This window comes from Panthera leo, chromosome B2 (genome assembly GCF_018350215.1).
Source record: "Panthera leo isolate Ple1 chromosome B2, P.leo_Ple1_pat1.1, whole genome shotgun sequence".
Taxonomy (NCBI): Eukaryota; Metazoa; Chordata; class Mammalia; order Carnivora; family Felidae; genus Panthera; species Panthera leo.
Genome location: NC_056683.1, coordinates 17208043 through 17220128, shown reverse-complemented (window position 1 = coordinate 17220128; position 12086 = coordinate 17208043). Strand labels below are relative to the sequence as shown.

Below are 12086 nucleotides of genomic sequence, written 5' to 3'. Positions count from 1 at the left end.
CCACATACAGCACTTAGCAAGCAGGCACAGGTAACCTCATCACTTTTTAAAAAAATGGATTCTCAGGGAGCCTGGGGGCTCAGGAAGTTGAGTGTCTGACTCTTGATTTCTGCTCAGGTCATAATCTCATGGTTCGTGGGATCGAGCCCTGCATCAGGCTCTGTGTTGACAGCGGGGTGCCTGCTTGGGTTTCTCTCTCTTCCTCTCTTTCTCTGTCCTTCCCTCACTTGCTCTCTCTCTCTCTCTCTTAAAATAAACAATTAAAAAAACTTTTAATTAAAAAATGGATTCTCAGCTCTAAATAAAATGAACTAATCCCTTTATTTCTAATAACTGCCCTTGCTTCAGACAAAATACCAAGAGTGCAATGAAAACAGAGGCCAGTAAAGTAAATAACTTAAAGCAAACAACCAAAGGAATATCATCAAACAGTCCTAGCTGAGCCTTTCCAAATCAGTGCTTCTCAAATCATAACACCTTTATTAAGTGGTTCTTTTATCCATCTTGCCATAAAAATAGAGAAATATGAAAAAAAAAAAACTATGTACAAAATAGTTCGGTCACTTTATTTTAAATACAACTGTATGCAATTGGTTAATCCTCACTGTCATTTATAACTGAATTATATGTACTCTGGAAAGCTGTACAATGGATAGCATGCTGTGTGTGATTGTTGAAATATGTTTATGGTCGTTCTATAATTTATATTTGAGGTCCCTCCTCAACCAGGAATTCCATGAAGACACAACCTTATTATATCCCAGCACCATATTATCAAGTAAATTGGATTTGATTGGCTCATGTTGTATTTGTAGTGCTTCTTGTAGGCATAAATCTTACAAGGGATTTTAATTCCTTGGGCATCTCTTCTGCATGATTTCCTTAAAGATGGGGATTTTGTCTACTTAGCTTCATTGTTGAATCCTCAGTACCCAGCAGTCCCAGTGTCAGTGTCCCAGTGTCAGTACCCAGTGTCCGCCCATAGGGGGCCCTTCGCTAATGTTGAGCAAAATAACTAACTGATTTTCTGAAATGAGATATGGTATCTGTGATTGCTAATATTATGCATCAACTTGGCCAAGCCAAGAGATCCCCATATTTGATCAAACATTATTCTAGATGTTTCTATGAAGTTACTTGTCAGGTAAGATGAAAATTTAAATTAGTTGACTCTGAGGAAAGCAGATAGCCCTCTATGATGTGGGTGAGCCTCATCTAATCAGTTGAAAGCCTTAAGAGAAAAAGACTGATTGCCCCTGGGGAAGAATTCTGCCAGCCGACTCTGCCTTCGCACTCAGCTACAACATCACCTCTTCCTCGGGTCTCCGAGGAACTTGCCAGCTCCATAGAAGCATAAGCCGATTCCTTAAAAGAAAGCTCTCTGTATCGTTACACATATACTCACATGCTATTGGCTCTGCTTGTCTAAAGAACCCTGGCTAATTCAGTATGCCTTACTCATTTGCTCTCTCAATGAATCAGTCAACACATGCTATTTACCAAGAATCATTCTCACTCACCGAGGCCCCACAGCCGCCAAAGCCAGACCAGTGACACAACCCAGATAGCTTGACACAACCCAGATAGCTTGCTTCTTTTTTTTTTTAATTTAAGAGAGAGAGATAGAGAGTGCCCAAGTGGGAGACGGGGGCAGAGGGAGAGAAAGAGAATCTTAAGCAGGCACCGTGTTCAGCGCAGAGCCCGACATGGGCCTCAATCCCACGATCATAGGATCCTGGGATCATGGCCTGAGCCAAAAATCAAGAGTTGGATGCTCAACTGACTAAGCTACCCAGGTGTCTCCCCACCTCCGACAGCTTTTGACCTTAATTTCTCCACTCTGGGTGGAGGACCAGAGAGCATTACCTCCTCAAAGTTTCATTTCTCTTGTGATGCAAAGCACCTGTACATCTCTCTAGAGAAACAGGTGCCAAGAGAACATTGTACTTGTCAAAGCTGTGTTGTGATGGTGTTATGGGAGGCACCAATTTACTACTGTAATTTTAGGGGAAAATACTTCCCAGGGCGATGCTGAGACATTAATAGTATCACTTCCTCTAAATATTTCCACTCTTTAGAGTGAAGCTGTGGGTGGGGAATTTCCGTCATGGAAACTAGCCAAAAGGTTACAAAAGGTTCACGGACACGGTACCACTTGATGTGTGGCAGATAATTGGTCCCCCCATAAGGCTAAGGAAAAGACGAATCTAAAAATACATCAGCTGGAAGCCTCTAGGGGAGCACGGCATGAAATCTGGTTCTCTTGGGGATCTAGCAATGAGATTAGCAGCCACCGAGTCTATCTGTGGACCTGAGGGAGGATGCTTCTGTAGAGTCCATATTCACATAGACCCTCCCACTGAGGGTTTGTGTGGTAGGGGAAGTGGACATTGAGAGTGAAAGCCTTCCTTAATGTGCCTGCAGGAAGCACAGTTCACCCCTGGGAGTATGTTTTCTCTCTGGGAGTCATTTTTATCTCTTTCTTCCTTCCCCTTTAAGGCCCCTCCTCTCCTTTGATGTCTTTTTCCTTCTGGCTCTCGGTTCTCTAATTCATTTACCTCTTACCTCCAGTGGAAGCCTGTTTCTAGCATGAAGCCAGGCCTCACGCCTCTGCTGGTAGTGTTTTGTGCATGAGAGAGGGAGAGATCTGGGGAGCATTCCTGAAATTATACCCTGAGCCTTCATCGGTGGCAATTACCTAGCACTGTCAATGGGGAGAAATGATAAATAGACTGTCATATGTCCACTTGATAGAATGCTATACAGCCATCAAAATAACTCGTCAACACCAATTTGCATCGACGTGGATTAACCTTCAGAAACAATATTGAGCCCACATGTTCCAGTTATGGAAGGATATATATGGTATGATCATATTTGCTTAAAGTTACCGAACAGGAAAAAATAAACAGCATATACAATACACATAAATTACATATTAATTAATTTTTATATAAATAAATTTAGACATAACTTATAGTCCACATATGATATATCTGTACCTATAGACATATGAGGCATATCTAAAAAGAAAAGTAAGGGAGAATGATTAACACAAAATTTAAGAGAGCAGTTCCCTTTGTGGGGGGCATGGGTAGAAACTGATACAATTGGCTAGGGGCATGAATCAGGCCTCAAGGGTTGGTAAGGTTTATTTCTATTACTATTTAGAAGGTAGGCACGCGTAACATATGCTTCTTTGTAGTATGAAATGTTTTCCGATACCTAAAAATTTTTCCTAAAGTGAAATTTGTGCAGATTATTAATCCTCATTTATCATCTTCCTTGGAAAACGAAGGGAGGGGCTTGGGGGATAACAGCTGCTTATAAAAATCAAAGAGAACGTTAGCGGAGTTATAGACCTCCATTAACCAAAGCTTCCAGTCGGAACCGAAGGTGAAAAAGAATTGTGGATGTACTGATACCTTCACTTGTTACCTCCCTTCACCATTGCTTGACTTACTTCTGACCCCCCAGGATGCTTCCTTAGGGCAGAACCACCATGTAATGGAGCCGGGAAGGGTGTCAATTTCAAGCTATCATCACTGCCTGGATATTTGGGAGCTATCGTGGGTGCAGTGTTGATTTGAATGATCAAAACAGTCTGCGGCAAAGCGTGGCTTGGACACCCCAGCCTAGGACGTCCCTGTCGTTCGTGGCCCTGTGGCACGCACACATGGCAGGTGCTGGGTGGAATGAGACTCAGCTGTGGCCTTGAGGAGCTCCCGCTCTAATGAAGCTCTGCCAGTCTTCTCTCAAAGTCCTGCCTCCCGGTGTCTATCATGTCAGTTGTGCTCCCAGCACAATTAGTAACATGATTTTTTTTTTTCCTTTCAATCGACTCACTTTTTTTTTTTAACTTGAAGATATTTACTTATACTAAAAGAAAGTTTATACCACTCCTGCAGGTGAATAGCCAGTGCCGCTACAGTTAATAGAAGGTAATCATGGAAAACAGATGCAGGAAAACAAAACTATGCTGGTGAATTTTAGCTGGCTCTCGTTGACTGCTGGTGGCTCATAGTCCAAGGCTCCCTTTCTCCTTGTTAAAAAGGTAAATGGCCAATGGTTAGAGAATGTTAAGATCAGGCCAATCTCAAACGATCAGGAGAGTGAAAATGGGAAAGTTTTCTGTGGCAAGGTCTAGTGACAGCATGATTGTATGCTATATCTGTGTATTGTGTACCATGTAAAATTATCCTGTGGTGCCCCACAGTTTGGAAACTTTGATCAAAGGAGTTGCCAGGAGACAGATAAGCGGAAGGAAAATGGAGGGCATTTGGAGTAAGGTGTGATACAGTTTTGCACAGGACATGTTACGTCTAAAGGAACTCTCCCTGGGGCACCTGGCTGGCTCCGTTGGAAGAGCATGTGACTCTTGATCTCGGGGTTGTGAGCCGGAGCCCCATGTTGGATGTAGGGATTACTTAAAAATAAACTATTTTCATTACTTTTTAATGTTTATTTATTTTTGAGAGAGAGAGAGAGAGAGAGCAGGGGAGGGGCAGAGAGAGAAGGAGACACAGTATCAGAAGCAGGCTCCAGGCTCTGAGCTGTCAGCACCGAGCCCAACGCAGGGCTCAAACTCATGAATTGCAAATCATGACCTGAGCAAAAGTCAGACGCTCAACCGACTAAGCCACCCAGGTGCCCTAAAAATAAGCTCTTTAAAAAAAATAAAGGATCTCTCCCTGTGTACCTGGTTCCTTTCTCTAAGCAGGATCTCATAAGGGGCTGAGGAGGACGTCCTCCATATGGCCCTGAATAGATATGAGGGATATCAAAATGCAGATGCCTAAGTAAACGGGGAACAGTGAGTGACATGACCTGAGTATGCACAGGGCTGTGTAGCAGCTTGAATTTCCCCAGAAGCAGACCCTGACTCATATTCGAGTGCATGTACTTTGTTTGTTTGTTTGCTTTTAAAGTTTACTTATTTGTCCCGAGAGAGACAGAGACAGTGCAAGTTGGGGATGAAAAGAAAGAGAAGGAGAGAGAGAATCCCAAGCAGGCTCCTTACTGCCAGCACAGAGCCTGACACCGGGCTCAAACTCGCGTAAACCAGGAGATCAGGACCTGAGCCCAAACCAAGATGCTTAACGGACTGAGCCATCCAGGCCCCCTCAAGTGCGGGTAGTTTAACCAATGATCCCAGGACACCTTGCTGGAGAGCAGGAAGCCAGGGAAGAATCGTGAGAAGGGACGGCACATAAAAGGTAGTTATCAAGCCGGCTACCCCTGTGGCAACTGAGCTTAAGTTCACGTGGAAACTTTAGGGAATCGGTAAAACATGCGTCTTAGAGTTATTCCACTCAGGCCTGAGGGAGCTGGGGTGTTTACGGCCCACTCGAGAGTTGGATTCTGGGCCTTTTCATTTGCCTTTAAGCAATTACAGTGGCCCTACTTGGCTTGGAGAAAGCTCTCAAGTCCTGAGATAAAGACTCAGGCTGTTAGAAGTTAGTTCAGTCCTGATGAGTCCCAAAGGATGTAGGTAGGAAACTGTTTTCACTCCACCCTTCCTCTGCTAGAAACTTCAAAAACGTGTCATGCTTGACCCATACCACAGCATTCCAAGAGGGCTCTTTCCCCTCATTTACATACAGAGAAAGAGGCTCTATCATTTTAGGCATCATTTGCCCAAAGTCAGGCAGCCTGTGTTCTACACCCCTGGTTACGCCTTCCCGGTCGTCTTCTTTTTTAACATCGAGGTGAAATTCACATGACATACATTAGACATTTGCAAGAGGACAATTCAGCGGCGTTCAATATGGTCACAATGCTGTGCCAACACCACCTGCATCTGGCTCCAAAATACTTTTATCACCCCCACAGGAAATCTCCTACTCCGTAACAGCCACTGGTAGCCACCAACCTGCACTCTGTCTCTACTGACTTACCCATTCTGGGTATTTCATATAAATGGAATCAAGTACTTCTTGTGCCTGGCGTCTTTCACTTTACACAGTGCCTTTGAGACTTAACCCTGCTGTGGGATGTATTAGCAGTTCATTTTTTCTTTGGTGGCTGCATAATATTCCGTTGCATATGGACATACCACAATTTGTCTCTCCACTCATCTGCTGATGGACATTTAAGCTGCTTGCCATCTCAGGCTGTTGTGAATAGTGCTGCTAGCAAAGTGTGCACACATGTAACATATTTGAGTCCCTGTCTTCAGTTCTCTTGGATGCTTAACTAGGAGTAGAATTGCTGGGTCACGAGGCAATTTTGCATTTCTCTTTTCTTTTTTTTTTTTCTTTTATTTTTTTTTTAATTTTTTTTTTTTAACGTTTATTTATTTTTCAGACAGAGACAGAGCATGAACAGGGGAGGGGCAGAGAGAGAGAGGGAGACACAGAATCAGAAGCAGGCTCCAGGCTCTGAGCCATCAGCCCAGAGCCTGACGAGGGGCTCGAACTCACCGACCGTGAGATCGTGACCTGAGCTGAAGTCGGATGCTTAACCGACTGAGCCACCCAGGCGCCCCTGCATTTCTCTTTTCAAGGAACTGTGCTAGTCTTCTTGCGGGGGCTCCTTCTCCTCTAACTTCTATTTATTTATTTATTTATTTATTTATTTATTTATTAAAAAAACTTTTTTAACATTCATTTACTTATTGAGAGAGAGGGATGGAGCACGAGCAGGGGAGGGTCAGAGAGAGAGGGAGACACAGAATCTGAAGCAAGCTCCAGGCTCTGAGCTGTCAGCCCAGAGCCCGACGTGGGGCTGGAACTAACGAACCACGAGATCGTAACCTGAGCTGAAGTCGGATGCTTAACCGACTGAGCCACCCAGGCACCTCATCCCCTACCTCTATTTAAATGTTAGAATTTCTTGGGGCGCCTGGGTGGCTCAGTCGGTTAAGCATCCGACTTCAGCTCAGGTCATGATCTGGTGGTTTCCTAAGTTCCAGCCCCACGTTGGGCTCCGGGCTGCCAGCTCTCTCTCTGCCCCTCCCCCACTCATGTTCCTTCTCTCTCTCCCTCTCTCAAAAACAAACACTAAAATAAAATAAAGGTTAGAATTTCTTGAGATTCGATTCTAAGCCACCCTCTCCTTTCCCATTTGATACTTTCCCTCAAGCATGTATCACCCACAATCATGGTTGCAATTACCAAATCTATGCCAAGGATCCCCAGACCTCTCCCCTGAGCTCTAGATATTGGCCAGTGTCGAATGCCTGACTGACATCTGCATTTGGATCAATTCTAGAACTGAACTAACCCAAGCCTGGTCCCCACCAGCTTCCCCAGTCTCAGTGACTGGCTATAACAGCATCAAGATCCGTTTGAATGTGCAAACCGGGAAACTGGGGGTCATCTCTGACCCTTCCCCCCTCGCTCTCCTTTTCTGTCCACCACCAAGTGCCGTCGATTTTCCTTTCTAGCTGACTTTTAAATTTGTGTAATTCTGTCTCCACTGCGACCACTCTTGTCTGTATTCACGTAGATACACTTGCCTGGCTGACTTTCTCCACCTTCTGATTGGTCTCCCTGTCTCTAGATGTGGTCCCTTTCCATCCGTCCTCCACACCTATTCTAAAAGCCATGGAGAACCCCTCTACCTTCTCCGTGGCTTTTAGAATAAGCAACGTCTTTCATGCTGCACTTTGGGCTAATTTGACCCACTATCCACTCGCCTCCCGCTACACTGGCCTTGATTTTGCCAGATAATTCTGTGGTCTCCTACCTCAGGAAACGGTCTCTGCTGTTCTCTCTGCCTGAAGCATAGCCTTGTGAACTCCTACGCCTTCTTTTCAATTCTAGTCTCATTTTCTTTCTAGAAACCTCCCTGCCTCCCAGACGAGATCAGCTTCCCCCACAATACGTTGTGATCCTTATCGCATTTGTGTAATTAGTAATTAACGTCTGCTTCTCCCCCGCGCCGTAAACTTTTTGGAAGCAGGGCAATGTCCGTTTTCCTTCATCTTATGTAAGTTTTGACTTAAAAGCAGCTGCCCCATGAATGAACTAATTAATGAGAAATGGTGGAGCTCCAACTCAAAGCTGATTTGTCATCCTGCCCTTTCCACTGCTCCACTTTGCCCCATTCTTAAAACAGGGATGTCCTTGCAGATTGGAAGGAATTTATCCCCAAACTGGAAGGAAGTAGAAACAAGGAGGAAAATCACTTGACTTGTTCCCAGGGTCCTGTCATGGGCTCTTCACACCCACTTCTGGTGGGAACCAACTTTCTTGGGGGGGGGAGGGGGGAAGCTCCTCAAACAGGGGTTAAGAAGACCAGAGCACACACCCTCAGCTCTCATCACGGGCACAAAGGGCAGAAAACCAGCCCGCCGACGTCCACACAGCTTTGAACAACATGCAACGCTTTTCGAATGGCATTCCCTTGAAAGTTGTCCGTGTTTTTCGTTTTGAAATGATTTCACCAAGATGAAAAGGCTGCCTCAATTCCTTTGTGGAAGAAACGCTACCGAATGAATGAATGACTCAAGGGAATTAGTAAATACAGAATAAAGAAAGGATGGAGAAGTTGAGGTGGCCCAGTGCAAACAGGTAGAACATAGTGTGATTTGTCCCCACGCCCTTAGAGATGATGCTGATGACCAGTTCTCTGCAGAGCCAATCAACCCTGAGTCCAATCCCCAATCACCATTTCCTACCCCTCCAGGCTGAGTCCCAGAGGGACCGAAAATGACATTATGAATGATTTTAGTCCATCATAATGTGCAAGTGACAGCTCACACTTTGAAGTATTGAAATAAGTTAGGAGAAGCCAAAGCTCAAGGTTATCACAGGTATGCTCTCTGCGGAGGGCAGCAAGGGGGAGGAGCCATCCAGCTTACACACCCGGAAGCACCTCCCCACGATGATTTCAAAAATAGAATCATGTAGGTTTCAGGTTGCTTTAAAGCCAGTGCCTGCGGGTCGACTGGAAAGAATCCTGGAGTCCCTCTTTCCACCTTTGGGACGTGTTGAGGCCCTCTCAGCTCCAGTTCAGGGGTGTCAACAGAGGGGAACACTAACAGATATCTGATACCAGCTCAGGAAGTCAGAGTCTGAGTGAGTCCCACCCCCCGTCAGGCCACAACAAGTGTCTGAGAACTTACCCAGGGCAGAGCCACTGCTGCTGGATCGTCCGGTCTCACTGGTATTCTCTCCCTCTCCCCAGTCAGGCAGGTGGGAGCTGGGAGCTCAGTGCTGCCTCATCCCGATGCTTGTATCTTGCCCCGGCCACCAGATTTGCTTCTAAAGGCAGCTGCAAGCATTTCCCTACTGAGCAACCACACACATAGACTGTGAACAGGGTTTGTGCGTGTTTTTCCTTCCGGTTGCTGCAAGTGATGTTGTCTCAGTTCATTTCCTCTCTGTGTCTTTTTTTTTTTTTTCATACACTGGGGGCGATATGTAGTTTAGGGGCAGGTGAGAAATCTAGCTCTCATCGGTACTGCTTGCTCTTTTGAGAAAGAGAGGTGATCTTTAAATTATCATTGCAATGGCATTCTGCAGAGTGGCATAAACTCCTTTCTAGGCTGCCCGGAGGCAAACATTCAGCTATGTTAAGGCCAACCAAATCGGGGTTTTGTGGTTTTATGGACTTAATAGACTCTAAAGAATTCCCCTATAAGTTGACCCGAAGCAACTTTTCATTCGACCAGTATTTTTTGAGTCTGTGCACTGATAGGCACCCTGCTAGGCGCTAGGCACCCAGCTGGAGCATCCCAGCGTGGAATGGAGGCCTAGACTGAGCATGTGGAAAGGACTTTGGAAGTTCCTTAGTCCCAAACCTTTGTCTTCTGGCTGTGCCTCTGGGTAGCCAACAAGTGGTCTGGTCTGAGGCTAACTACCTGGTGGTTACCCTTTAAGCGCCTTTGGTCTTTCTGGGCCTCAACTTCCTCATCTGTAAAAGGGGACAGTCATAGGATTGTTGCGAGAGTTAAATTAGTTACTATATGTAAAGCCCTCAAAGAGTGGCTGGCACAAGTCAGTAGGTAGGCAGGATATGAGGGTTTGCTATCATCACTGGTGGTGAGTTATATTATTATAAGCTCAGTCCTTTGGTTTTTCCTTCTCTTCCCACTTCCCGTCCCTCTCTGGTGCCTAGGAAGGGACTGGGGGACAGAGAGGGTTGAGGAGAGAGGGAGATGGTTTGAAGGATCGATACTCCCCCGTGATCAGGTAGAGTTCCTGCTCCAGGGTCAACACAAAGAAAAGCACTGCCCTTGACCTTCCCCCTCATCTTTGATCTCCGCTCATAGTATCCACTGCGCTCTTGTGACTTCTGTTTCGTTGCCGTTTTGGGTGTCTTAATATCCTGCAATACTTTTCTGAAATTCAGATCTGTGTCATCTATTTTTAAGTGTTGGGCCGGCCTGAGTCATATGAAGGAAATAATTCACCCATAAGCAGATGCCATATTTAATTTTTTTAACGTTTATTTATTATTGAGAGACACAGAGAGACAGAGCATGAGGGGGGAGGGGCAGAGACACAGGGAGACACAGAATCCGAAGGAGGCTTCAGGCTCCGAGCTGTCGGCACAGAGAGCCAGATGCGGGGCTCGAACTCACAAACCGCGAGATCGTGACCTGAGCCAAAGTCAGACGCTCAATCGACGGAACCACCCAGGCACCCCAGCAGATGCCATATTTAAGTAAAGAAACAAAACACTCTGCTCAATGCCTTGTATAATTAGGACTTATAAATAAATCGATGACAAAAACATCCATGGTAATCCTTATATAAATATTGCATCCATAGGTGTAATTAGCAACATTCATGGTAAAAGTATCATCTATTTTTTCTTTCTCTCTTCTTTTCCTTAAAACACCACTCTTGCATACATGCTATATATCAGGAACAGTTCCAGATCTGAGATAGAATTATCCTATTCCCCAATTTTTATTTTCTAGTGCAGCATATCCATAACAAATCGAGCAGAGCGGAAGTCTAGACAGTACATATTTTTTCAAAATGTCCCTCCATGCATTTCCCGTTATCCCATATCATGTGCTATTTTCTCCACTAGATATTTAAGCGGCATAAATTTAAGTGTGTCAATTTCGGAAAAAATAATTTCCAGTTATCCATAATACCTTGAAGATGAATGCTATCGAGCTGTCTCCATAAGTCAGTGACACCTTAGACATATAAGAAGGCTAAGCTTGGCCTTCATTTACATCAAGCACTTGAGATGGGCAACTTGATTATCCTTAACTCTGTTCCTTTGTCTACATCCCCATGGCTTTCTTTCCCACTGCACGTCCCACGGCTGAGGCTTTAAAATGGAGAGAGAGCATGTCTGTCAAGACGAACTAAGGAGTTCAGACTTTTTCCAAACACAGATCACACTTGTTTTAAAAAAACAACTGAAATATTTTTTTTCCACTTGGAAAGATGAAGGTTTTCTATGTCTGTTTTCCTACTTACGGTCTTAGATGTTTTCCTTCTTCTCTTTTTTTGGGTTTGTTTTCTTCTTTTTTGATTAGTGGCAGATTATGCCATGTGTCAAGATTTTGACAGGCCCCAGATGGCTCTGATAAAAACAAACACCTGTAATTTCTAATCACTCTATCCAATGAAGATCGTGTTTACATTTTTGTCTTTATTTAAACAATCTTCTTGACTGCTCTAATTAACTTCTTCATGCCGGCTCAGTTCGCACCACTGCATGGTTTATAACTACCTGCTAAGCAGTAGCCAAACCCCAGGCAACTGTTTTGAATTTGTCATGGGTATTTGGTCCAAGGAGTGACTGTTGTATGGAGTGAAGTCTGAGGGGCAGGCGGGGGGCGGGGGGGGGGGGCAGAGTGAGAATTTGAGAAGATAAAAAGTTTAAAAATCCATGGCCGACTTTGTGTGTGTGTGTGTGTGTGTGTGTGTGTGTGTGTTTATGATTCCCTATGCGTGACTCATTTCCCTCCATGACTGAATACAGTATGAGCCATAGGGAATCAGCTACCCACAGAGGAATTTCAATGAACATGCCCCAGAGTTGGTTTGGCAAATTTCAAGAGCAAAGTTGTCTAGTATTATAATGTGTGCTTCATCCCTGCTCAAGAATGGCAGTCAGTCTTGTGGTTTTCATTTTTAGATGAAGAAATTAGAACTCAGAAAGATCCAGTT

The 12086-nt window shown here is 44.7% G+C and overlaps 1 protein-coding gene across 1 annotated transcript in view; it reads right to left on the bottom strand.

The window, feature by feature from the left end:
* The window catches only part of NEDD9 (neural precursor cell expressed, developmentally down-regulated 9), a 181892-nt gene extending 172616 nt beyond the window's left edge, over positions 1 to 9276 (bottom strand). Inside the window, exon 1 of the mRNA XM_042937903.1 lies at positions 9071 to 9276. The gene's annotated coding sequence lies outside the window, so the exon portion shown is untranslated. The remainder of the gene's footprint in view (positions 1 to 9070) is intronic.
* Between the last annotated feature and the right edge of the window lie 2810 nt (positions 9277 to 12086).